Source organism: Rhinoderma darwinii, chromosome 3 (assembly GCF_050947455.1).
Source record: "Rhinoderma darwinii isolate aRhiDar2 chromosome 3, aRhiDar2.hap1, whole genome shotgun sequence".
NCBI classification, from domain to species: Eukaryota; Metazoa; Chordata; class Amphibia; order Anura; family Rhinodermatidae; genus Rhinoderma; species Rhinoderma darwinii.
Window position 1 is genome coordinate 174,514,021 of NC_134689.1, and position 25,556 is coordinate 174,539,576.

At 46.2% G+C, this 25,556-nt stretch overlaps 1 protein-coding gene across 1 annotated transcript in view; it reads right to left on the bottom strand.

Moving 5' to 3' along the window:
* The window catches only part of CNTN1 (contactin 1), a 130,339-nt gene extending 109,308 nt beyond the window's left edge, over positions 1 to 21,031 (bottom strand). Inside the window, exon 1 of the mRNA XM_075857060.1 lies at positions 20,681 to 21,031. The gene's annotated coding sequence lies outside the window, so the exon portion shown is untranslated. The remainder of the gene's footprint in view (positions 1 to 20,680) is intronic.
* Positions 21,032 to 25,556: the final 4,525 nt, after the last annotated feature.

Genomic DNA, 25,556 nt, shown 5'->3' on the forward strand with positions numbered 1-25,556 from the left:
CACCCATTGAAGTCAATGGGTGCGTGAAAACCACGCATGCCGCACGGAAGCACTTCCGTGCGAACTGCGTGATTCGCGCAAGAGCTGTCAAAAGGATGAATGTAAACAGAAAAGCACCACGTGCTTTTCTATTTACAAACATCCAAACGGAGTGTCTTTGAGAAGAGCGAACCCGGACAACCGAACTTCACCGGGTTCGGCCGAACTCGTTTTGGCCGAACCCGGCAAAAAAATTTCCGGTACGCGACGTCCGGATATAGTCACTGTCCAGGGTGCAGAAAGAGTTAAACTGTTTCAGCACCATGGACAGTGACTTCCGATCCCAATATACATGAACGAGTAAAAAAAAAAAAAAAAAAGTTCTAACTTACCGCTAACTCCTCGGCTTCTTCCTCCAGTCTGACCTCCCGGGATGACAATTCCGTCCAAGTGACAGCTGCAGCCAATCACAGGCCAAGCACAGGCTGCAGCGGTCACATGGACTGCCGCGTCATCCAGGGAGGTGAGGCCAGATGTCAAGAGAGGGGCGTCACCAAGGACGCGTCACCAAGGCAACGGCCGGGAAGTTCTCGGTAAGTACGAACCTCTTTTTTTTTTTTAACAGGTTGCTAGATATGGTGATCGGAATTCACTGGCGAGGGTGCTGAAAGAGTTACTGCCGATCACTTAACTCTTTCAGCACCTTGGACAGTGACTGACGTCGGCTAGCCTCATCTCTATGATGACGGCTGCGCGAAAATCACGCAGCCGCGCATCATACACGGATGACACACGGAGCTGGCAAGTGATTTTTGCGCGCGCAAAACGCCGCATTTTTGCGTCCGCAAAAACGCCACGTTCGTGTGAATCCAGCCTAAATTTAACACAAGTTCAAGAGCAGATTCTTGAAATGTACTTTGTTCTTGAAGTGACCCTGCAGCCATGCATGAAATAAAGCCACATATGTTCAGGTAGACCCACTCTAAGGCCTGGTTTACACGAGCGTTTGCATTTTTTGCACGCAAAAAACGCAGCGTTTTGCGTGCGCAAAAGGCACTTAACAGCTCCGTGTGTCATCAGCATATGATGCGCGGCTCCATCATTATGACACTCCGTTTGGATGTTTGTAAACAGAAAAGCACGTGGTGCTTTTCTGTTTACATTCAGAGTTTGACAGCTGTTGCGCGAATCACGCAGTTCGTACGGAAGTGCTTCCGTGCAGCATGCGTGGTTTTCAAGCACCCATTGACTTCAATGGGTGCGTGATGCGCGAACAGCGCACAAAGATAGGACATGTCGTGAGTTTTTTTCAGCGGACTCACGCTGAGCAAAACTCACGGACTGTCTGCACTGCCCCATAGACTAATATAGGTGCGTACGACACGCGTGAAAAGCACGCGCGTCCACACACGTGTATCACGCTCGTGTAAACGAGGCCTAAGAGATATCTCTTTCAGGCCCAGATTACACACGCAGTTCTAGGCTTAATAAAAGTTTATTGATAACCAGTATTCACTGATACATAAAAAATAAATGTTTTCAATCGAGTAATAAAATGGAACAAAGAAATGTCAAGCCCGCCGTACACACGGAAATAACTGACATTTCAAGTACAAACATAAATAAAACACACACACAGTTTTGATGCCGTTTTTTTTTAAAGCCAAAGACAGAAGTCGATCCAAAAGTAAGGAAATATATAGTGGAAAGACGGATTCATCTGTTTTTTGTTGTGTCCTCTACTGTGTTTGGCTCAAAAAACAAACTCAATAACTGCTTTAAAAAACTGCATCAAAACTGTGTCTGTGATCCTGGCCTCAAGGATAAAGTAAAGGGGGTTTTACACTGGGCGATTATCAGGCAGACAAGCGTTCATAGAACGCTTGTTGCCGATAATTGCAGCGATCAGGGCAGATGATCAGGCAGCGATCAGCAGATGGTCGTATCGTTTTAAAAAAGTAAAATATTATCATTGTCGGCATACAGGGAGACGCGCTGCGACATGATAATAATGTATGGGGACGAGTGATTGGAGTAATGACCACTCGTCCCCATCTCCATAGCTCCTTGTGACAGGAGCAAACGAGTGCTGATCAACGATGTCTCATTGATCAGCGCTCGCTGCACCGGCCAAAATCGGCCGGTATAATAGAGGCTTAACACTCGGCATCTGTGCAAATAGTTGTTGCAACTAATAGCAGCCATTCAGATTTATCCTTCCAATTTTTAAACCAAACTGCAATTATTCTATTCTGAAAAACTTTAAGGCTGGGTTCACATTGTAAGTTTTTTTTTTTTCGTTTATGAAACGCTGCCAAAAACACATCTGAAAAAACTCATGCATTTATTTATTTCTTTCTTTGCAGTAATTATTTGCGTGTTTTTACAAAGGGTTTCAAATCAAATCTGGTTATCAATGAAAAGTTCATAGATGTACAACTGAAATTGTTTGTGAACAAAAGTGCAGCTCATTACCGTAATTTAGAAAAAAACGCATGTCTTTTATATGATGCGTTTTTAGCAGCGTTTCAAAAACGCACCAAAAAGGAGATAAAAACGCACAATGTAAACCCAGCCTTATAGTCCATTACCTATGATTTCAATTAAAGTCTATCTAATGTTCAGAAACTCTGATGAGCTGAGCTGTGTAGTTTGCTGAGTTGTCACTCATGTCAGCTAGTTAGGCTCCTGAGCTCTTCTTCCTCTTCTGGCTGTGTCCAGGAAGTAGCTACATTACGGCAGCCATGTTAAACAGCTATGGAGCTGTCATTTTGTCACAAAGAAAATGCTGCTGTAAGACAGAGGCTGATGCATCTATATTGCAGCCTGTATGAGCAGGATATGTACATTGATCTCTATTAACATGTGGCATCTACAGCATAGATATCTACTGCTATGCTATGCTAATAGGTCAGCAAAAATTCCAGACTCAAGGAGATCCAGACTCAAGGACAACATTTTAACATATAGCATTTTACGACTTTACAATTTTGAAAAAGTGGGAGGGTCGGCAGGCTGCCTCTGAAGTTGCAGTGTCTTGTCTGTTTGTCAGAGGAGCTGCTGAGCAAGCACAATGGCGGTCTCCTCCTCCGACAAGCAGAGAAGAAGCTCCACCAGCGCTGGAAATGGCACAGCTCAGCAAGGCAATGGGGGACTGTTTTTTTAGAAGCTTGGGGAGGGATGCAAGTATCGGTACAGGACCGGACTGGAACTGCTAAGTGAGTGAGACAGCGTCCGGCCCACACTCCAGCAACGGAGCCTACAAAACTGTCTGCATCATGGTACATATGAGAAAAATAACAAATACAGTTATTTAAACCTTTCTTTATGGATTACTAGCAGTAAAATGTATCTATGTGTGTAGGCCTGTACTTTGCAGGCTAACACTCCTCTTGGAAAACCCCTATAAGGATAATTTTCTTAAAATTTAATAATAAAAAACAGTACATCACGTTTGCGTTGTACATTTAGTACGTATGCCAGGGAAGCTCCTGGCCTACACGCTAAACGTGTCCATATGGCTCCAGTAGCCCAACGAAGTACAGAAGAGTGATCTTTGTGCCTCTGTAGGAGCCGTATACAACAGTATAACGCAAAAAAATATATATAAATGGGTGCGTGATGCTCGAGAAACGCAGAAATATAGGACATGTCGTGAGTTTTATGCAGCGGACACCCGCTGCGTAAAAATCACGGACTGTCTGCACGGCCCCATAGACTAATATATGTCCGTGCGAGGCGCGTAAAAATCTCGCGCGTTGCACGGACGTATATCACGTTCGTGTAAATCCACCCTTGAAGAATGAGTTACCTCTGTAATTTACTATTAAGAAAACAGTTTTATCTTAAGGCCTCATGCACACTCCCATCACTGTTTTCTCGACCGTTTAATACAAAAGTATTGCAGTGTATTATAATAGCGATCGCAGAATCGCATATTATAGTCCCCTAGTGGGACTAGTAAAAAAGTTGAAAAAAAAAGTTTAATAAAGTTAATTAAAAAAAATGTGAAAAAAAATGAAAAACCCACTTTTTCCCCTTACAAACTGCTTTAGCATTAAAAAACCAAAATAAAGTAAAAAAGTTACACATATTTGGTATCGCCGCGTCCGTAACGACCCCGACTATAAAGCTATTACATTACTTAACCCGCACGGTGAACGCCGTAAAAAATTAAATTAAAAAAACACGGAAAAATGGCTGTTTTCTGTGAATCCTGACTTTAAAAAAATTTGATTAAAAAGTGATCAAAAAGTCGCATCTACTCCAAAATGGTACCAATAAAAACTACAAGTCTTCCCGCAAAAAAAAAGCCCTCATACAACCGCATCGGCGAAAAAATAAAAACTTTACGGCTCTTCAAATATGGAGACACAAAAACAAATAATTTAGAAACAAAAGTGTTTTTACTGTGTAAAAGTAGTAAAACATACAAAATCTATACAAATTTGGTATCGTTGCAATCGTAACAACCCGCTGAATAAAGTTATTGTGTTATTTATACCACACGGTAAACGGAGTATATTTAGGAGTGGCGAAATGTCAGATTTTTTTCTATTCCCCCCCAAAAAAAGTTAATAAAAGTTAATCAATAAATTCTATGTACCTCAAAATGGTGCTATTAAAAAATACAACTTGTCCCGCAAAAAAACAAGACTTATACAGCTATGTTGACGCAAAAATAAAAACGTTATAGCTCTTGGAATGCGACAATTGAAAAACGTAAAAAATAGCCTGGTCATTAAGGTCTAAAATAGGCTGGTCATTAAGCGTCTCTATAGGGCTGACATCCCATGGATGCAATGGGCACCCATGGGAGGTCTGAGATCTTGCCGCTGCTTTCTACTGTAGCAAATATCCTAACAATTTGCTATAAAAGTAATTTGCTAAGTCCAGAGTAGAGCTACACAAAAACAGCGCATTATTATTCTGAGACTAAATCACACAACTCCTGAGAATCAGCTGATTAATTTAATATTGTATACATCTCCTATGTCTGTGGCTGGAAATATTAAAAATAGTTTTTTATGCATGATATAACCAGAGCACAAATATTTATTATCAAAAGAAATATAGAAAGCTCTGTGTCATAAAATGATTTGTGTAGCTAATACATTAACAAGAGGGACAGCTGAATAGTCATGGGATCTCTATATTTTATCTGCTAAAAGACAAACACTACTCCTGTGCCCAATCTATTTCTGAGTAACACCACGTCTGTCCACTGCATGTATCATCAATGCCCAGGAGGGAAATGGAACATCCAGCAGTAAGCAGCAATGGATGAAGATGAATGAGCACACAGCTCAAATACGCAGAACAGTCATTTAAATACCTAATGTTTTATAGGTGTCCTCCGATTCATCAAATAAAGTGAAATACACTCATCAGATCGCTGGAAATAGATGTGGACTGACATTTGAAAGAACCACAATATTTAGGTATATTACAAAATATTCCTTTTGATTTAAAAACTTATGGCTCCTGTAAAAATTCTTAAACCATTTTACCGCGCTGTGGATTATGTCAAGGTCCAGGCATGGATTCTGGATCTAAATCCTGACAGATTCTGCAAAGAATGCATTTGAAAGCGTTATTTTATGCCCCATACACAAATCTGCGCAGAACAATGACTGCACTGTTTTGTTTTGTTTTAAATATACAGCATGCTCACTACTGGCGTGGCCTGCTCTGAAAAGCCGTGAATCAGCTCCATTGAACTTCAATAAAGCTAATCCGTGTACGGATCCTAATGCCAATTTGCGGCAGCAATCTGAGTTTCAGATGCAGATTTCTGCCGTGGATCACTGTACCTCCAAAATCCACAGGCGATTTACCTAGTGCAAATTCTAGCCGTGTGAACATACCCTTATTGTGATTGAAGCTTCACCGCTCACAATGGTTTTGCTTACCCGGCTTTCCTAGCGCTCTAAATGGAAAATTGGCCTTGTTATACAGTGATATGGGAATGGGGGATGTAACTGCAAACAAAGCTGAGTGGCAACCACTGGGGAAGAAGCATACCTCCCAACTTTTGAATTCGGAATAGAGGGACATTTTAAGCCACGCCCCTAGTCACGCCCAATATCCCGCATAAACACATCAAATCACGGCCAGATCCTTCTGCAAATAACGCGCAAATTCTCACTGCGGATCTCTAGACTGTCTGGATATTACAGATATTATGGATCAGGTTATATCGTCTTTGTGTTACTTTTCCTAACTTGGGTATAACATTTGCTCATCACGGCAGCAGCAGCAGGACAAACCAAAAGGCTGAGAACAATGAAAGTCAAGAGGGAGACCCTGTGGTGGATGACTTTTCAATTGGCAGGTAGCTGAGTTACATGATGGGGATTTTTTTTTTCCAACTCTGCTACTGGTCAATGGAAAAATCATCCACCAGAGCCCCCCTGTAGATAGCTCCAGATACAGTCCCCCTGTAGATAGCTCCAGGCACAGCCCCCCTGTACATAGCGTCAGATACAGCCCCCTGTAGATAGCGTCACACACAGCCCCCCTGTACATAGCGCCACACACAGCCCCCCTGTACATAGCGCCAGATGCAGCCCCCTGTAGATAGCTCCACACACAGCCCCCCTGTAGATAGCGCCACACACAGCCCCCTGTAGATAGCTCCAGACACAGCCCCCCTGTACATAGCGCCAGATACAGACCCCTGTAGATAGCTCCAGACACAGCCCCCCTGTAGATAGCTCCAGACACAGCCCCTCTGTAGATAGCTCCACACACAGCCCCTCTGTAGATAGCGCCACACACAGCCCCCCTGTATATAGCTCCACACACAGCCCCCCTGTACATAGCGCCAGACACAGCCCCCCTGTAGATAGCTCCACACACAGCCCCCCTGTAGATGGGTGAGAGCGTCTCCTGTGTACGACCATGTCTCTTGGTATGTAAACTTTTCTTTATACCTGTCAGTTACCTTATATTGGTACTTCTGACAGGACTGAGCCATTTGCAGCATGTCAGTATCAGTCTTTTTATTGCGGTATATCTGGCACATTTATTCAAACACTGTTTTTTCTATGACATTTATTAATTGCCATATTATATTCAGAAAAATTTTTCTGACACATTTTGATATACGGTTTGACTGTCTTTACCAGCCTTTTTATGTACATTTTGGCTGTAAACTGCTTACAACATGTGTAAACAATTCATTTTTTGCTTTGGTCTAGCATAGGTTGACGCCTATTCATTGTGTGACTCATCTTTTTATTCCATCTTTTTTAACTTGTTCATGTCTTTATGTAATAAGATTTATACATTTTCATATTGTAATGGTGGGGGGGGGTTGGGAAACGGACAAGTGAGCCCTAATCTACCCGCCACTCTGTCCCTGCCTACTTGCAACGACCCGCCCTAGACGACGGGGTACAACTGGGCGGCGGTCCCTGCGCTCAGTAAGTGCATGACAAACACGACAAACAAACAAGGGAACACAAGCAAGGGAAATGGGCAGTTGCTCGCGGAAACACCGTGAGCAACAGAGTAGTGAACGAGCCGAGTCAAGCCAGGAGAGTGCGAGGTACAAAGCGAAAAGCAGAAGAGTAGTCGGTAAGCCAGGGTCTGTATGGAGCAGGATCAAAAAGTAGCAGGAGCTGTTGCTGGGCCAGGAAACCTCAAGGAAAGAAATCACAAGCACAGATGGACAGGAAGAGCAGGCTTAAATAGACCGAGGGCGGGAGCTAGCTGAGTCTGGCCAGGTTGCGATAGGCTCTCCCACTCCTAAGCCTGCCAGCCTGAGTGGAGGAAGCTGGTGTCTGTCTCAGGGATGTACACTCAGGTGTTGACTGATTAATTCTGGGAGTTAACCCTGAAGCAGTGCCTGGCAGATCCTTTACAGTACCCCCCCTTTTATGAGGGGCCACCGGACCCTTTCTAAGTGGACCTGGCTTACTGGGGAAACGCAGGTGGAACCTCCTGACCAATACCCCAGCGTGAACATCCCGGGCGGGTACCCAAGTCCTCTCCTCGGGCCCGTATCCTCTCCAATGGACCAGGTACTGGAGGGAGCCTTGGACCATCTTGCTGTCCACGATCCTGGCCACCTCAAATTCCACCCCCTCAGGGGTGAGGACGGGAACAGGAGGTTTCCTCGAGGGGGCCAAGGACGGGGAGCAGCGTTTCAGGAGGGAGGCATGAAACACGTTGTGTATACGAAAAGACGGGGGTAACTCCAGCCGGAAAGAGACAGGACTGAGGACCTCAATGACCTTATACGGCCCAATAAACCGGGGAGCAAACTTTTTGGACGGAACCTTGAGACGCAAGTTCCTGGATGACAACCACACCAGATCCCCGACCATAAACAGGGGGTTAGCAGAACGTCTTCTATCGGCCTGAGCCTTCTGTATGCTCTGGGACGCCTCTAGGTTCTTCTGAACCTGGGCCCAGACTGTGCACAGATCCCGATGAACGACCTCCACCTCGGGATTGTTGGAACAACCAGGTGAAACGGAGGAGAACCGTGGATTAAACCCAAAATTACAGAAAAAGGGAGAGACCCCTGACGAGTTACTGACCCGGTTATTAAGGGAAAATTCGGCGAGGGGAATGAAAGAAACCCAATCAAATTGACAGTCAGAGACAAAACATCTTAAGTATTGTTCTAGAGACTGATTAGTCCTCTCCGTTTGGCCATTGGTTTCAGGATGGAAGGCAGAGGAGAAGGACAGATCAATCCCCAACTTATTACAGAAGGCTCTCCAAAACAATGAAACAAATTGTACCCCTCTGTCAGAAACAATATTGACGGGGACCCCATGGAGACGCAGGATGTGTTTGATAAACAAGGTAGCCAACGTCTTGGCGTTGGGTAGTTTCTTGAGGGGCACAAAGTGGCACATTTTACTGAAGCGGTCTACCACCACCCACACCACCGACTTGCCTTGGGATGGAGGCAAATCGGTGATAAAATCCATGGAGATATGTGTCCAAGGTCTCTGGGGAATGGGCAACGAACGCAGTAAGCCCGCTGGTCGGGACCTGGGAGTCTTGGACCTGGCACAAACCTCACAGGCGGCGACGTAGGCCTTAACGTCTTTAGGCAAACCAGGCCACCAATAATTTCTGGTAATGAGGTGTTTGGTACCCAGGATGCCTGGATGGCCAGATAGTGCGGAGTCGTGATTTTCCCTAAGTACCCTTAGCCGGAATTGCAGGGGAACAAACAGCTTGTTCTCAGGAAGGTTCCCAGGAGCTGAACCTTGATCAGCAGCAATTTCAGAGACTAAATCGGACTCGATAGAGGAAATGACTATACCTGGAGGCAAAATACAAACAGGATCTTCCTCCGAAGGAGGGCTGGCCATGAAGCTACGCGACAGTGCATCCGCCTTAATATTTTTAGACCCGGCCCTATAGGTAACCAAAAAATTGAATCTGGTAAAAACAACGCCCATCGAGCTTGTCTCGGGTTTAGCCTCCGGGCAGATTCTAGGAAAACCAGATTCTTGTGGTCGGTAAGGACCGTTACCTGGTGCCTAGCCCCCTCCAGGAAGTGGCGCCACTCTTCAAATGCCCATTTAATGGCTAAAAGTTCGCGGTTGCCAATATCATAGTTACACTCCGTGGGCGAAAACTTCCTAGAAAAGTAAGCACAGGGGCGGAGATGGGTGAGGGAGCTGGTACCCTGGGACAAGACGGCCCCCACTCCCACCTCGGACGCGTCAACCTCCACAATAAATGGCTCCCTTTGGTTGGGCTGAACCAGCACGGGGGCCGAGATAAAGCACTTCTTGAGGGTCTCAAAAGCCTGGACGGCCTCAGGGGGCCAATGGAGGACATCAGCACCCTTGCGAGTGAGGTCCGTAAGAGGCTTAGCGACGACCGAGAAGTTAGCAATAAATCTCCTGTAATAGTTAGCGAACCCCAAAAAACACTGTAGCGCTTTCAGGGAGGCAGGTTGGACCCATTCAGCCACAGCCTGAACCTTGGCAGGGTCCATGCGGAATTCATGAGGAGTGAGGATTTGACCTAAAAATGGTATCTCCTGTACCCCAAATACACATTTTTCGATTTTGGCAAACAGTTTGTTTTCTCGAAGGACCTGGAGCACTTTCCTGACATGCTCTATGTGGGAGGACCAGTCCCTGGAAAACACCAATATGTCATCAAGGTACACTACAAGAAATATCCCCAGGTAATTTCTCAAAATCTCATTTATGAAGTTCTGGAAGACCGCAGGGGCATTGCACAACCCAAAGGGCATGACGAGGTATTCGAAATGGCCTTCGGGCGTGTTAAACGCAGTCTTCCACTCATCCCCCTCTTTGATGCGAATAAGGTTATACGCCCCCCGTAGATCCAATTTAGAGAACCATTGGGCCCCCTGAACCTGATTAAAGAGATCAGGAATCAAAGGAAGGGGATACTGGTTCCTTACCGTGACCTTATTCAGGCCACGGTAGTCAATGCATGGCCTAAGACCCCCATCCTTCTTCCCTACGAAGAAGAAGCCAGCACCTACCGGAGAAGAAGAGGGACGAATGTAACCCTTGGCCAGGGATTCCTGGATATACTCCCTCATGGCTTCACGTTCGGGACAAGAAAGGTTAAATATTCTACCCTTAGGAAGCTTAGCTCCTGGTACCAATTCGATAGCGCAATCGTATTCTCTATGAGGCGGTAATACTTCGGAGGCCTCTTTAGAGAAAACATCAGCGAAGTCCTGAACAAACTCGGGTAGCGTATTCACCTCCTTAGGGGGAGAAATAGAATTAACAGAAAAACATGACGTACAACATTCATTACCCCATTTGGTTAGCTCCCCAGTATTCCAGTCAAACGTGGGATTATGCAACTGCAACCAGGGAAGACCTAGAACCAAATCGTACGATAATCCCTGCATCAATAGTACAGAGCACTGCTCCAAATGCATGGAGCCAACAAGGAGTTCAAAAACAGGGGTATGCTGTGTAAAATAACCATTAGCAAGAGGAGTGGAGTCGATACCCACTACCGGGACAGGTTTAGGCAAATCAATCAGAGGCATAGCGAGAGACATAGCAAATTCCACAGACATGATATTAGTAGAGGACCCTGAATCCACGAAGGCACTGCCGGTAGCAGACCTACCACCAAACGAGACCTGAAAGGGAAGCAATATCTTAGTACGTTTCATATTTACGGGAAATACCTGTGCGCCCAAGTGACCTCCCCGATGATCACTTAGACGCGGGAGCTCTCTGGCAGCATTCTTACGCTTGGGACAGTTGTTTACTTGATGCTTGACATCCCCACAGTAGAAGCAGAGACCATTCTTCCTGCGGAATTCTCTACGTTGTTGAGGGGACACGGAGGCCCCGAGTTGCATAGGTATTTCTGAGTCTTTAGGGGAGAAACGAAGCAACGGGACTTCGGGAGGCATCATGGGGGAGTCGGAGGAAAAAACACATAAACGTTCACGTTGTCGTTCCCTGAGACGTCGGTCAAGTCGTACCACTAAAGCCATAACCTGGTCTAAGGAGTCAGAAGAGGGATAGCTAACTAGCAGGTCTTTCAGGGCGTTCGACAGACCCAACCTAAACTGGCACCTTAAGGCAGGGTCATTCCACCGAGAAGCTACGCACCACTTCCGAAAGTCAGAGCAATACTCCTCAACAGGTCTCTTACCCTGACGTAAGGTCACCAGCTGACTCTCGGCAAAGGCAGTTCTGTCAGTCTCGTCATAAATAAGTCCGAGGGCAGAAAAGAAAAGGTCAACGGAGGAAAGTTCAGGGGCGCCAGGAGCCAAGGAGAAGGCCCACTCTTGGGGCCCTTCCTGGAGCCGGGACATAATTATACCCACCCGCTGGCTCTCAGAACCTGAGGAGTGAGGCTTTAAGCGAAAGTAAAGCTTACAACTCTCCCGAAAGGAGAGAAAAGCCCTCCGGTCACCTGAGAACCGGTCGGGCAACTTGAGGTGGGGTTCAAGGGGTGCGGTGAGGGGAACTACCAAGGTAGCATCAGGCTGGTTGACCCTCTGAGCCAGGGCCTGGACCTGTAGGGAGAGACCCTGCATTTGCTGAGCCAGGGTTTCACGGGGTTCCATAATGGTGTCAGGGACCAGGGTAGACTAGGTATAAGGCTTGTGAATTTGTAATGGTGGGGGGGGGTTGGGAAACGGACAAGTGAGCCCTAATCTACCCGCCACTCTGTCCCTGCCTACTTGCAACGACCCGCCCTAGACGACGGGGTACAACTGGGCGGCGGTCCCTGCGCTCAGTAAGTGCATGACAAACACGACAAACAAACAAGGGAACACAAGCAAGGGAAATGGGCAGTTGCTCGCGGAAACACCGTGAGCAACAGAGTAGTGAACGAGCCGAGTCAAGCCAGGAGAGTGCGAGGTACAAAGCGAAAAGCAGAAGAGTAGTCGGTAAGCCAGGGTCTGTATGGAGCAGGATCAAAAAGTAGCAGGAGCTGTTGCTGGGCCAGGAAACCTCAAGGAAAGAAATCACAAGCACAGATGGACAGGAAGAGCAGGCTTAAATAGACCGAGGGCGGGAGCTAGCTGAGTCTGGCCAGGTTGCGATAGGCTCTCCCACTCCTAAGCCTGCCAGCCTGAGTGGAGGAAGCTGGTGTCTGTCTCAGGGATGTACACTCAGGTGTTGACTGATTAATTCTGGGAGTTAACCCTGAAGCAGTGCCTGGCAGATCCTTTACACATATCTTCTACATTTTTTGTGCCTAAGTTGATCATCTTTCCACTATAGTGTCTCCTAGTTGTTTTTGATCAACGCACCAAGGTTTACTTGGTCATCACTAAGGATTCTTTCATAGTGCCATCTATACAGTCTGTAACATTGGATTATAGCTAGATGTTTACATATTGCACTATTTGAAATAAAATCCCTCTGTGGGTATTTATTGGTTTTCATTCCCCTGTAGATAGCGCCACACACTGCCCCCCTGTAGATTGCTCCAGACACAGCCCCCCCTGTAGATAGCGCCACACACAGCACCCCCTATAGATAGCTCCAGACACAGCCCCCCCTGTAGAAAGCTCCAGACACAGCCCCCATGTAGATAGCTCCACACCCAGTCCCCTGTAGATAGCTCCACACACAGCCCCCCTGTAGATAGCGCCACACACAACCCCCCTGTAGGTAGCGCAACACACAGCCCCCCTGTACATAGCGCCAGACACAGCCCCCCTGTAGACCGCTCCACACACAGCCCCCCTGTACATAGCGCCACACACAGCCCCCCTGTAGAGCGCTCCACACACAGCCCCCCTGTAGATAGTGCCACACACAGCCCCCCTGTAAATAGTGCCACACACAGCCCCCCGTAGATTGCTCCTGACACAGCCCACCTGTACATAGCACCAGACAAAGCCCCCCTGTAGATAGCGCCACACACAGCCCACCTGTAGATAGCTCCACACACAGCCTCCCTGTAGTGCCACACACAGCCCCCCTGTAGATAGCTCCACACACAGCCCCCCTGTAGATAGCTCCACACACAGCCTCCCTTTAGATAGTGCCACACACAGCCCCCTGTAGATAGCTCCACACACAGCCCCCCTGTTGGTAGCGCAACACAACCCCCTTATACTTTGTGCCACAATACCGCCAGAACGGAAAGCAGTAGAGGTAGCCTACTGCTGCCACTCTCCGCTCTGCTTTGACGTCACCCACCGTCAGAAGAAGGCAGGAGTCTTGCAGCGGCATTCTCACTGGTGTCGATGCCGGCCCGGGAGTGGACCAGTCCAGTCACCTGACCTGTCATCTGACCGGTGAGGCCAGATGACAGGTCAGGTGACTGGACTGGTCCACTCCCGGACGGGCATCGATCCCAGTAAGAACACCGCCGCAAGACTCCTGCCTTCTTCTGATCGCTGCTGCAGTCAGCAGCGATCAGCTGTTTTGATGCAGCGCCCAGCGGGACATTTTGCAGACCGCCCGGGACGGCGAGACAGCAGTGAGAAACTGGGAATGTCCCGTCGGATCCGGGACGGTTGGGAGGTATGGAAGAAGTAATGTGGGCATGTTAATTGTCAAATAGTTTTCATACAGAAAGAGTTAAATTGAATATTTAACAACTTGACTTGACAGAAGACGGCACTTGAGGAACTATATTTATTGGTGATTTATCTTTTTACTGTATGAGGAAATGTCTTTAAATCCTGCTGCTTTATCTATTCACATAGACACGTATGGAGTACTTAGTTGACATAGAGTCAATCTCAGGTAAAACACATCATTTTCCTTATTAAATCAAATAATAGAACTGACAGTTTTGCTAATACATGCAAAAACAATTTTTCATTATACAGCTAAATGTTCTTCTATTAGTGGCCATTGCTGACGCTGTGGTGCTTTACAAGAGAGAGAGAGAGAGAGAGAGAGAGAGAACTTAGAGAGACACTTAACCTTAAGTTTATCATCTGCAGTAGATTATCTACTTACAGGTAAAGAATATATTCTGCTGTTACAGTAGGGAAACATTTGAGGCTGGGGAGGGCTGACTTTAGTGTTCATCAAAAGGGATTACTGAGAGGAAGTCCAGAAAAATGGCTGCCTTCATGATCACTACTTATATATACAGATAGATGATAGATAGATAGATAGATAGATAGATAGATAGATAGATAGATAGATAGATAGATAGATAGATAGATAGATAGATAGATAGATAGATAGATAGATAGATAGATAGATAGATAGACAGACAGACAGACAGACAGACAGACAGACAGAGAGAGAGAGAGAGAGAGAGAGAGAGAGAGAGAGAGAGAGAGATAGATAGATAGATAGTCTAAGGGACATGGAATTAAAGTATGTAAGCCAAAAATTCCCTTAAAGAGAACCTTTCACCTCCCCATACATGTGGAGCTGAGTGTTACTATGGCTGTGACACTGTCCAATCAAATATGGACAGTGTTACAGCAAGAGCGAGGAGAGAGAGTGTGCCCGCGCACACTCTAACTCTCACTCTTCAACTTTCATGATTAGTCTTCGGCCAAACTGGCAAGGGTGCGTGTCACTGCTACGGACAGTGTAGGAGCTGGGGAGAGGAGAGCGCGCTCTCATCTCTTCAGCTCTTGTGAGCGATCAGTCTTGTACTTTTTCTACCAAACTGGTAAGGGGGCGTGTCACTGCTACGGACATTATAAGAGCTGGGGAGCGTTTGCACTGTCCGTAGCAGAGACACGCCCCCTTGCCAGTTCGGCAGGCAATACAAGACTGATCTCTCGCAAGAGCTGAAGAGATGAGAGCACACGCTCTCCTCTCCACAGCTCTTACACTGTCCCTAGCAGTGAGACGCACCCTTTCCAGTTCGGCAGAAGACTAATCTTGAAAGCTGAAGAGTGAGAGCGAGAGTGTGCGCGCGCACACTCTCTCTCCTCGCTCTTGCTGTAACACTGTCCATATCTGATTGGACAGTGTCACAGCCATAGTAACACGCCCCCTTGCCAGTACACGCCCCGTTCAGTTCAGGGTTTTTTTTAAATATCGGGCGACAAATATAACGGCACCGATATCTAAATAACGGAGGGAGGTAGAAAAAAAATGGAAAGTGACACAGGGTTTGTGTAGCCCTGCCTATTACATGCTGCACATATATGGGGAGGTGAAAGGTTTAATGACAGTAGTAGCTCTTTTTATAAGCTTTCTTATTAAGGCTTAGTGTCCCTTTAAGAAAATAAAAGTTCTGGTCTAACTACGTAGGTCATTTAAAATGACATTTTAAACTTGGAAATGTTGTCCTGTTGACCACATGAAAAAGTTAGCATGTTTTATAGAAAATATATGGGAATTTATCAGATCTATTTATTCATTCATAATGACCACCTGTGTCAGACCTAAAGTGCGTATTCTAGCAACGCTTTCAGGGTTATTTATAATATCTTCAAAGAAAAAGAGTGATGATGCTCATAATAACTAAGCAGATTCTTGCCTTTACTTTCTTACTGAATCTTGTAAAAGAGCAGCTGATTTGCCATTAAAGGGGTATGCCTAGCTAGGATATGACATAACATTCTGACCTGTGGGGTCTGACCTATGGGACAGCTGCTTATGCTAAAAACAAAGGGACTGAGGTCCCTTCACAATTTTTCCATGGATGGGGCTGAGTTGTAGAGCCGCTGTGAAGGGAAAAGTTGTGAAGGGCAGAAGCACTTAAAGGGGTTATTTCCATCCCAGACATTTACATATGTCATAAATGTTCCATAGATGCGGGCCCCACCCTTGGGACCTGTATCTATCACTAGATGGGAGCCCCCTGGCCCACCATCCTACCTGCTGTCGAAAAAGCGTAGCACAGCGAGCTACACTGTTTTTGTAGCTACTGAGTTCCGAAAACAACGTAGCTCACTGTACTAAGCTGTTCACTTCTAAGGTACCGCAAGCTCGGCTGTTTGATCTGTTAAATTTTCATCTAAGGAATGGCTTGGGGTGGGGCTTAATATACAGGGGGTTATTAACAATCTTTTTGTGCTACTGCAGACAAGGCAGAGGAGGAGTCTCCTGCTGCAGCCAGTTGTCTTACAGCCAGACACAGGATTGTGAGCTTCTGGGACATACATAGAATATTTCTAAATATATTTCTCAATTTAATTGTAATATTAGACAAATGGGATACAAGGAAAGGGGGAGATGAAGGGAGGAATTGCTGTATATATATATATTTTTTGCATTTTTTTTGTTGCAAATTCTATGTTTAGTGTTCCTTTAACTAGTTCTGCGGGGTCTTTATTCAGAGGATCGGTGGCGTCCCCACTGTCGGTCCCCTACCGTTCAGAAAGTGATTGCATATCCTAGCAATATGCTAAAACACTTTCTATGAATGGACAACCCCTTTAACTGTTGTGGACAGCACCACTGTTTCTTCCAATAGCTTATAAATGGACAAACTGAGTACATAGTGAAAACTCAAAATGTTTTATGCGACAATTTTACATATTGTTTCTTGTATACTGTATACATTAAAATATCTATTTGTTTTGGTGACTAAACACATTACCTTATATTCAACCATAGGGTATATAGGTATATGTGATTGCTACAATCATACACATCAAATATTTAGTAAGTGTCCAATGGGCGGATCCCCTCCGGCTTCTCCTCGCCTGGCTCACCTTTATTGACAGGTCCCTCCCTATTTGTGTAACCTGCTGACAGATTCGCTTTAAGGATAACCTGTTTTTTTTCCCAAGAAAACGCCTTTTAAATTATACAATTTTACTTGGCTGCAGATGCCACTAGGGGGAGATCACTGCATACAGATTCATACAGCTTCACCTGCTATTGGACTGGTTTCTCAGTAATTGAAACTTCTTCTGTATGTACGCTCATATACAGGTGAAGCTGTCAATCATTGTTTGTGGGTGGTTGATATACTGCCTTTCAGACTCACTAGATTTGAGAAGCGAGTCCAGTAACCAGGATTTCATCAGTAATTAAAAGCTTATGCTGCACTGTTTGTAATAAATAACACAGCAATCTTCTCAGCCGCCCCGTATCACATGCAGTCCTAAGATAGGGCAGCATGAAGGACATTTGTCCGTGATTTAAGCTACGCCTGTCTAATGACTAATGTTTTTTAAGCAAATATGAAAGTATTAAGAAGGGCAATAACACATTGATGAGACTGGGCAACAATATTTAAAGGGCAGTTCTGCTTAAATTACTCCTTCAAATTATCTTCTAACATTTATATATACAGCAACATATGTAGGGGTCCATGATCTGGACACTGCATTGATTCCCGAAAAGAAGTGGCCACAGTACCTTGTACAGCATCTAAACTCCATCACTGCAAAACTCAGGCACATCACTCGCAAGAGAGTTCTTCTGAACAAATGGCCAATTCCAACAAATTGTGATTTACTGCAAGGTTATGTTAGAGATTTCAAGAGGTGGATATCACAGAGTAGGGCCTAATTCACACAAACGTTGAATCCGTCCGTGTGACGGCCGTTAAAACAACGGCCGTCACACAGACGCATGTTTTTCAATGGGGCCGTTCACACGGCCGTTGTTTCAACGGACCGTGCGAAGTGTCCGTTGAAGAATAGAACTTGTCCTATTATCTTCCGTTTTCAGAGATCCCTCCATAGACTCAAGTCTATGGGTATCCATGAAAACGGAACCCGCATGGGGGCACCTCGGACGTGAAAAACATCACGTTTTTCACATCCGAGTTTCGCCACACTGGTGTGAATCTAGCCCAACACTGAAGGGGTTCCTGTATTCTTTAGGGTGCTGCTGACCTTCTGCTTGGGAACTGTTGAAGGTCCAAAAACAAAGTCCCTTACCAATATTATTTACTGACATGTCTATATGACAAGTGAGAAGATATGTTTATAAGGCATTCAGCTCAAGTTAATATTTTTTCATTCCAGATAGGGTACACATACCAACATGTTCATTTTAAGAAAAATATTGTGCCCTGAAAATGCAGCTACTTTAATACTTGCTTATTTTGCTGGATGCTGACTTTAGGCATTTTCGCTTTAAATTATTTATTTGTCTACTCAATGTCTGAGAAATCGTCCCCTACAAAAGGCCTCATTGGCTCTCATATCATCTCTTAAGACCAGCGCCAGTGCATGCATAGTGGATGTTCCCTATAAAGAGGCCCTTTTAATAAATAAATTGCTATAAACATCTGTGTTTTCACAATGGTCAGAGCTATATGTATTCTACAGGGACTGTACCCTGACATCTATTACATCTCATGTTACATCTCTGGAGCCTGTATCGGAGAATAGTACATGAATGCCATAGTCCACATCTACTATATCTTTTATCTATTCCTTTTTTGATTTTAGTCTCCCAAAGTATATGACCTTCTGAATAAAATCTGAATAAAAGCTATATGAATGTGTGACTGCAGGCTGCACAAACAACATACTGCACTGAAATAATTCATGGCTTTTCCATAGAATAGAATTTCTTTGGGACGTCACTATAATGTCAGCCCTAATTACTGTACATTTAGTGACACTCTCCGAGAAATGAGCAGGGAACAATGGCACAAGGCCAGAAATGGGCGGCATTCTGTCTTGGCAAAATGATGGAGAGAAGAAATATTTTGTAATGGCATTTTGAATGCATTGTGTATTATGTAAAATGTACAGCTGGGAGTTTTTAGCATTTTTCATAGTAATAGAATCCATTTCAGTCCATTACTTGCAAAAGTGTATTATATAAACTAGTATGTGAATAAAAACATATTTATGTAAATAAAACTGTATAATATATTAAACATATTAGTATTATATATAGTACTATATAACAATAACATTGCTTAGAATTTCCTTTCCACTGAGAAAACGCTATATGCACCAGTGGCTTATGTTAGAGGGGGGTTAATATTTTAATAGTGACAAATGATTCCCTACTGAACGTCTTTTCTCACCAGCAGGTGTTTCCGCAACCAGTGGGGAGTTCAGATCATGACACTGCACAGACATCCACATACATGTCCCACTATCATGTTACACATCCAGAGAGACAGAGCTCTTCAGTGGTCAGAATAAAGGAGCAGATGCTGGGGGCTGATACAGAACAGAGTGGAGAAGTCACACTCCCCATAATGTGGCAGTGTCTGGGGAATTATAGGACTACACTATATATTACAATCAGTGCCCTGTAAAACCTGCCAATCCATTCACACAATAACCTGTATTTATTATGTATTATTTATTACTGTCATTCCTGTAAATGGAGCACAGCTACTGAAATAGCTGCATTTCAATTGTGTCTTATTATTAAATATCAACATCCCTGGGGATTTTAGGACCCTTGTTGCTAGATGAGACCCTGGGCAGAGAATTAATCTTCTTAGGGGAGAACCAACGCTGATTACTTCTGCTGCTGTCTGATCCCCAGCATTTCATATCACATCAATCACAATGTCGCCCACTACTGTGCCAGGAGGGACAAGGTGGTGGTGGTCCTCTAACATACATTATATCGTTTCATACAACCTTAATTATAGAGGTGAGAAGCAATGACATCTAGCTACTCACCGACGACATGGCCAAGAAAACCCTCCCCATTCAGCAGCATCAAACATCAGTTTTATCATGATGAAAACACAAATAGTGCTTTATTTTAATACAATCTGATCGGAAATGATCGATTATAAAGATAATCACAGCGATGAAAAAAACACACATATATATATAATATTTCCCATGAACCAGGGAGAGGAGGGGGGTTGTAATCAATTATAAAGAATAGAATGATCTAATGGCTATATATATATATATATATATATACAGATGGAGGATGTCCCACAAATCTCGAATGCTTCTGTGGTCTTCATGGGAGAATGCATTGCAGGCTCCATAGGAGCAGGTTTATGGAGACCGTGCACATTATTACATCGTGGTCCCCATTTCTTGGGTGACACCAGTGGATGATGCTTATCTATAATAGGATATTGTCCTGTCAGGATGGAAGATCAGATCTCTAATGAAGAGAAATCCAGCATAAGATGGGCATTAGCATGCAGATCACTGGCAGCAGCCGGGCACATGAAGCAGGGCATGGCTTCTTTCTATAGAGCTCCAGTCGCCCATAGCAGCACGTACTCATCAGCCATGTCTTCACACTGCATCCTGCTCATCTCTACCCTACTCTCTGCCCCTCAGCATACCCTGGCATGCCTGCCACTTGCTACCCATATGTCATATAACGGAATCATTACAGTCAATCCTTGTAAAAATGGGTCCTACCTTCCCGCTGCAGCACTGCACTGTCACCAAAGGAGCTCCGAGCACCTGGGGAAGCCCCCTCCCCCTACTCAGCTTCGGTTTGCCCGCAGTCCCAACCCAGCCAGCCCTCTCTGCAGCTCTGCGCCCTCCCCGTGCCGTTATTGGGGGGTGAGGCAAGCAGACGGCTTGGGGTAGAGGCGTCGATCAGTGATTGGCTGACAGTGATGTCATTCGAAGCCGGCCGGCGGAGCGATGCTGCCAGCTGCAGTGTGCCCGCAGTCCCCGGCGCTCATGGACCAGAGTTGCTCACAGCATCATCCTTGGGGCACTGGACGGGGCATGAGCACAGCATGGGGCGTGCGGGTACACGGGTAGGAGAGGCACTCTAGGGAAACTGCATCATGATCTGGACGGGTTATAATACGGGGAGGTCCAGAGTCTTTAGTAGGATCATGGGAACTTAAAGGGAAACGGTATCAAATTCAAAGTATTCACCAAGGAGTGCACCTCTGCAAGCCGCTGTGTTCTTTGCTCCAATGCATCGAAAATGAAAATGAAGCAAGTGTGCAAATGGTCACGAATGAGTGTCCTAGCGTGCTGTATACAGCTCCTGGGCAGACACCCTGCGTCCACACAAACCCTGTATAGTCTGATCCTGTAGTCATGGATTCCTCCCCTGCAGCATGCTAACCGCCTCCTATGCAGGAGGGCGCTATTCACACCTTATATCTGTCTGATGAGACTTCTGAGCTGCATTTTCTTACAGAAATCACATATTGCATATCCATGTCAGTGTGAGTGGGATAGAAGACACACATTGAAATAGGGGAGTGGGAGATAGAGCATAATTCATAGGAAATGCCCACTGAGCTCTGAACTTGCAAGTTATCAGAGAGAGAAAGCAGGTCAGCCAATAACGTCACTGGGTCATATACTGACCTGAACAGGGCCGGTTTTAGGATAGATTAAGGGTATGTTCACACGTCTTAACAAATTACGTCTGAAATTACGGAGCTCCTGAATTTCAGACGTTTTTGCAAGTACTCGCATTTTTCACGGAGTCCATTATGGACGTAATTGGAGCTGTTTTTCAATGGAGTCAATGAAAAATGGCTCCAAAAACGTCCAAAGAAGTGACATGAACTTCTTTGACGCGGGCGTCTTTTTACGTGCCGTCTTTTGACAGCGACGCGTAAAATGACACCTCATCTGAACAGAACATCGTAAAACCCATTGCAAGCAATGGGCAGATGTTTGCAGGCGTAATGGAGCCGTCTTTTCAGGCGTAATTCGAGGCGTAAAATGCTAGAATTACGTCTGAAAATAGGCCGTGTGAACATACCCTAAGGATTAGGATAAATTATATTTTGGCGCCTCACCCCATCATAAAAAAAAATGCCCCATTAAATAGTATAATGCCCCCTACAGTATCATGACCTATATAGTGCCCACACACAGTATAATGGCCCTTTAGTGCCCCCCATATAGTATAATAATATTTAGCAATATAATATATTGTAACCCCTCCAAGGACACAGTATTTTGTCCTCTAATTGTGCCCACACAGTATGTATATTGCCCCCTGTGGTGCACCTACACACTATAATGTCCGCTTAGTGGCCTCCACATGGTATAATGCCCCCCTCCCCTGGCTGCCACACAGAGCCCCCCCCCCTTGTATATAGTGCCCGCCTGTGGATTGTGCCATACAGCCTCCCTGTAGACAGTGCCATAATCCCCTATCTCCTCCTTGTAGACAGTGCCATACATTCCCCAGCTCCCCCTTGTAGATCATGCCATACAGCCCCCCAGCTCCCCCTTATAGACAGTGCCATACAGCCCCCCCACCTCCCCCATGTAGACAGTGGGAAAAAAATCAGCCCCCACTCACAGTAAAATGACCATCAGCCCCCCACTCAAAGTTGCCACCAGGGCCTCATTATTCCAAACCAGCTCCACTGCCAGTGTACGGAAGGAGATGGCGTACTCCCGTACAGTTGATTCCCCTTGATTAAGAGTCAGCAGTGAGGCAGCAGCAGAGGATGTTCGACCCGGTTCCTCGAACACTGTACGGAAAGTCTCAAAAAACAGTGTCAGATCAGAGAATTCCGAACCCTCTCGTTTCAAGATGGGGTTTGCCAAGGATTTGCCAGAGAGGAAAATTGGGCATGTAACTTGAAGTGGATCGGACACTGGTTAATGAAACCTCTACAGGTCTTGGGATCCCCGCGTAGCGAGGAGGTAGAGGCAACGAGATTGCAGACCCAGGACCGGCAGGAGGAATAGTAGGAGGTGGAGCAGCAGTAGCAGCCAGAGGTGAAACAGAAGGACGATCCAAACAGTTAATGATGGAGTTTACAGCCTTTAAAGGAACAGTGTCATCACAAATTATTTTTTTATATGTTAAAGATGTTAGTGCTTTATTAAAAACGTTTATATTCATTTGTGTGTTTGTGTTTTACTTTTTCTTATTTTTACACTTTTTCTTCCCTATGGGGGCTGCCATTTTTTGTTCCATTTCTGTGTGTGTCGATTAACGACACATACAGACATGGAATACGGCAGCCACAGTCCCATAGGGACTGCGAACGGCTCCCGTCCCATTGACTTCAGTGTACGGCGTCTGTGTGGGAACTGCGCATGCGCCGCTCCCACACAGTCCAATTCGAAATTGGCGCCGTCCGGCGCCATTTTCCTGTGGACCGGAAGTCGCGGCCGGACAGTAATATTACTACTTCCGGTCGCGGCTTCCGGATTTGTGCACTTGGACCAGCGGCAGCAAACGGAGCGGACGGGCCGGAGGGAGCCGCGGCGGCAGGAGCAGGTAAGAGATTTCAATGTATGTTCGTGTTTGTGTGTGTTTACTACTGTATGTAAACCTACTACGCTGTGTGTTAGCTCAAAAAATGGCGACACACAGTGTAGGAGGTTACACCGTTCAAACCCCTCGTTTATCCCGGCACTAGCCAGGATAAAGGAGGGGGGGATGCTGAGAGCTCACTAGAGCGAGGGCTTTTAACCCAATTTTGCAATGCTGCAATTTTGGGAAATAGCTCCATCTAGTGACCAAAAATGAGTAGTATTATAAATTAGAAATAATTTATAATATTTCCTGACTCGTGAAAAAAATAAAAAAAATTTGAACAATGTTTAATCACCCACACACTAAATGTTTAATTAAAAAAAAAAAAACATGTTTTTCTGGCAACACCATGCCTTTAAGAGCTGATCCTAGTGTGCCCGGAGGTCACGCATGTGCACTTGCATCAGCTAGATCATGGTTTTGGGTTGACCATTGGGATCCATGGCCGGAGCGTACTGTCACGGCTATGGGGTATGTTGACCCACTAGGCCGCTCTGCCGTGGCCGAGTAGCAGCTGGCCAAACAATAGTCAATAACAGTCTCTAGGACAAGAGTACCTGGGTAGATGATTTGGCAGACACTCGGCATAACAGACACATGGCACTGATGACACATGGCACTGATGACACTCGGCACAGGTGATACTTGGCACAAATAACACTTGGCACCAGTGGCGTAACTACCGCTATAGCAGCCGTAGCGGATGCTACGGGGCCCGCGGCATGAGGGGGCCCGTGTCGCCCGCCGGCACGGGCCCCCACCATGGCCGGAGGCTCTGCTAGCAGCCACTATGGCTGCTACAGCGGGACACCACTGAACACTACGACAGAGCAGGGAGGTATCTCCCCGCTCTGCCATTAAACAAACGACATGTATCCCCTATCCACAGGACAGGGGATACATGTGTGATCGCTGGCAGCGATAGGGAGAACTGGGGACTGAAAGTCCCCTGAAGTTCTCCATCACAAACCTCGGACTTCCGGGGTCTGTGTCGGCAGCTCCGTAGAAATGAATGGAGCGCCGATCCTGCTTGTGCGCATGCGTGACCAGTGCTCCTTTCATTTTTATTGAGCTGCGCAGACGCCGGAAGTCAGAGGTTAGTCATGGAGAACTTGGGGGACTTTCGGTCCCCCGTTATCCCTATCGCTGCCAGCGATCACACATGTATCCCCTATCCTGTGGATAGGGGATACATGTCTTTTCACACTGTAGGTCGCATTTTTTTGGGGGGTTTGGGATGCTGTATGGCGTTCCCTACAGGGGGGGCTGTGTGGCGCTCCCTACAGGGGGGGGCTGTATGGCGTTCCCTACAGGGGGGCTGTATGGCGTTCCCTACAGGGGGGCTGTATGGCGTTCCCTACAGGGGGCTGTAAGGCCTTCCCTACAGGGGGGGCTGTAAGGCGTTCCCTACAGGGGGGGCTGTATGACGTTCCCTACAGGGGGGCTGTATGGCGTTCCCTACAGACCCCCCCTGTAGGGAACGCGATACAGACCCCCTGTAGGGAACGCCATACAGACCCCCTGTAGGAAAGCCATACAGACCCCCTGTAGATAACGCCATACAGCCCCCTCTGTAGAGAACGCCATACAGCCCCCCAGTAGATAGCGCCATACAGTCCCCCTGTAGATAGCGCCATACAGCCCCCTCTGTAGATAACGCCATACAGCCCCCTCTGTGGATAGCGCCATACAGCCCCCTCTGTAGATAGCGCCATACAGTCCCCCTGTAGATAGCACCATACAGCCCCCCTGTAGATAGCGCCATACAGCCCCCTGTAGATAACGCCATACAGCCCCCTCTGTAGATAGCGCCATACAGTCCCTCTGTGGATAGCGCCATTCAGCCCCCCTGTAGATAGCGCCATACAGCCCCCTCTGTAGATAGCGGCATACAGCCCCCTCTGTAGATAGCGCCATACAGCCCCCCTGTAGATAACGCCATACAGCCCCCTCTGTAGATAGCGCCATACAGTCCCCCCAGTAGATAGCACCATACAGCCCCCCTGTAGATAGCGCCATACAGCCCCCCTGTAG